This window comes from Octopus bimaculoides, chromosome 2 (assembly GCF_001194135.2).
Source record: "Octopus bimaculoides isolate UCB-OBI-ISO-001 chromosome 2, ASM119413v2, whole genome shotgun sequence".
NCBI classification, from domain to species: domain Eukaryota; kingdom Metazoa; phylum Mollusca; class Cephalopoda; order Octopoda; family Octopodidae; genus Octopus; species Octopus bimaculoides.
The window spans coordinates 29,235,653-29,238,799 of record NC_068982.1 but is presented as its reverse complement, the minus strand read 5'-3'; the positions used below and the strand labels follow the sequence as shown (position 1 = coordinate 29,238,799).

The window sequence follows — 3,147 nt, the reverse complement described above, 5'->3', positions numbered from 1 at the left end:
ATAGATAGATAGATAGATAGATAGATAGATACACACACACACACACACACACACACACACACACACACAAATATGTAATCTATATATACATAGTATTACTGGCATGGAAGCAGGAAGACCAGAGTTGAAGTGAATACTCAATACAGGTGATGGGTAGAGTGGTTATATTAGAAATCAGCCCTGCAAATGAAACTCTGTCTATTGCTACTAGTTTATGAGAATATTTACACATATGAATATAATCATGTATATTTATATATTTTTACTGTATTACCATATTTCCCATTTATACATCTACATGGATGAGATAAACGTGATGTCTTATTTGAGTGTGTGGAATGATATCATAGGAAAGTACACACACACACACCTATTATAGTGTAATTAAACAATAAAAAATAGAAAATATAGGAAACTGATATGAAGCCTAAACAGCTGAGATGAAGTAGCTTCATTAAAATATATTTTCTTACATTAACATGAAACACCCTCTATTCCTAATCCCTTTTTAAGGTTAAACTTTCTAAGCACTTAATGATTACACATTTGTTTAACTGATAAATGCTTAAAAAACATATCTAAATTAAGTCATTGTTTTCCCTTTCAATAAAGATAAATTTCATGCTCGCTACACAACAAAGTATGCAATAACTGACTGAATAGTGTCAGAAATGTCTAGACTGCTGCCCTGTGCTTCATTTAATAAACCAATGCTTTTTCAGAGAATTCACTATGGTTCTCAAACACTTCATCATTTGACTGGTCAGTGCTAAACTTAAGTCTGCTCTATCCAGACATCAACTAAACTACAATAACAATTACTACTAATATATTTGATGGCATAAATGACATGGGTATATTAGATTTATCCTAATTTCAACAGTGAATTTTCAGGAAAAAATGCTTTTAGCGCATTAAAAAATGTAACACTTAAATGAATCTCACATAAAGAACCCAAGAAGATTTCCTTTTTCTTTTTTCATGACAATATTTTGAGAAGAAAGTGCATCTTACATGCCACCAAACATGGTACATGTTACAGCAAGATCATACCTAGTTGTATAATTGGTTACTTTCATGTATAAGTCTCTTTAATCAAAGTCAACTGAGTCTACTGCAACAACAACAGCTATCTGTCTTCCAATTACTGCAAGATCTAAAAATAAACTGATCCAATAGAATAGTTAATGAAAAAGTAATTCAGTGTGAAGCTGTAATGGAATCGCTTAAACAAAGCTGACTTTATGGAAACAAAACCATTCATGAAGCCAATGTGTTATATATTTTGGATGTAGTAGAAATTTTTTTCAGTTGCAATAGTTACTTTTGATATTTTGATAAAGATTTAATCATTGGCAGATAGTGTATTGGTAAGATTAAGGTCAGTCAAAAAAATGTAAGTGTTTTTGATAATGTTTATAAGACACTTCATATCACCAAAGAATTACTACTGGAGTAGTATTGTCAGTAAAGAGTAAATAAGTATTGTGAGCTTGTGCTGTGTTGATGTATTGAATCATTATAACCAGTGAATCATTAATGCACATTGTATGTTTGTTAATCACCATGCACTGTAGTTAGAGAAATGTACTTTTTTTTTCTTGTGACATGTCTTGTAATGGAATCAAAATGAATTGTTCTCAAGAAGTTTTGAAGCATCAGTTCTCTTGTTTTAAGGTTGGAGATGAATATTTTGTTTAATTTTTTTTTCCTCCCTCAAAACTTTTCTAAAGAAAAGTGAAAACTGAATGTGTCAAATAATAAAATTGATTGAGTTGAAATGCACCTTTTAGCCATCAATAATAAGTACATGACAAATTGATGCACTCTGTTTAGAGGTGTATTTCCTATATAAATGTTATATGAATATAGCTTAATTTAAAATGTATCACAACAGTTATTAGAATTGCAAGCATACTCAAAATAAATTTATATATTTAGAATTGTGATGACTTGCAGCAAATGGTGCATAAAAAGATGAACCCATTATTGCAAGTGTGAAAAAAATGGTCATTAAAAAAGTGATGGCAATAAAGTTTGGAACGTGTAACATATCTACTTTCAGACTTCTCCATTATGTTATATCCCTGTCAACTCTTCATCTACTGCCTTCATTATTTTCTCATCTATTTCTCACTCCCTCTCTCCTATTCTCTGTAGTGCACTGGACTTTTTCTTCAATCCCCTCCACCATCACTTTGTATCACTCTGTCACCATGACATCTGTGGAAGAGGAGATGGCTAGCTATCATTGTCTCACCTTCATATCATTCTCGTTATCACACATCTTTATTGCTTATTCCTCTTTGCTCTCACATTAACCATCCCATATCAATCTACACATTGTTGGCTTGCACCATTCTCTGCCATTTCTATTGTTTCCCTTTAATGAGCCCACTTGCCATTGTCTCTCTTTCATGTCTCTCCTTCCATTGTATTTTCTCTATTTAGTCCATCACATTCATACTCATATTGTAAACGCAAGATGCAGTAACTTTGAATAGGAGCTGACTCGGACCTGTCTAACAAATGCCAGCTATGAAAATGGATGTAAAATGACAATGTTGAGGATGATGATGATAATGATGATTTTATACATATTTAAGTATTTTATATATATTTAAGTATTTTATATATATATATATAGTACTTTAGAGGGTCATTAACCAACCAAAATACATACATACAGTTTGTATTTCATTTCTTTTAATTATTGTTGGCTCACTAATTAACTCATCAATTGCTTAGTTAGTCATGTGATCAATTGATCGCATTGGTCACCTCAGTCCTTTCACCACAGCCTGTGACATCATTGAAGATGTGCCCTTATCTGCTCCTCATATCACTGAGCACCTCCTGTTAGCTTCACACTAACTGGAAGTGCATATCAATGTGAGGATGAGGGCAGAAGCTGTAAGGAAGGGAATCTAATGAACTGACTGAATGAATGATCAAAAATCGATCGGTTAACAATGTAGCTAGTCAACAAATAAAAAAAAGAAGTGAAATGCAACCCAGTATAATTGAAGAACTGACCCACCCAAAGTACAACTTCCATTTCAAGTCACAATTTCTCATCAACAATCTTGCAAAACAAATATGAAAGCAATATCTATGTACATATATATATATATATATATATATATA

At 32.0% G+C, this 3,147-nt stretch overlaps 1 protein-coding gene across 4 annotated transcripts in view; it reads left to right on the top strand.

Moving 5' to 3' along the window:
- LOC106876029 (ras-specific guanine nucleotide-releasing factor 2) overlaps positions 1-3,147 on the top strand; it is a 563,899-nt gene that overhangs the window by 497,340 nt on the left and 63,412 nt on the right. The window lies entirely within an intron of this gene.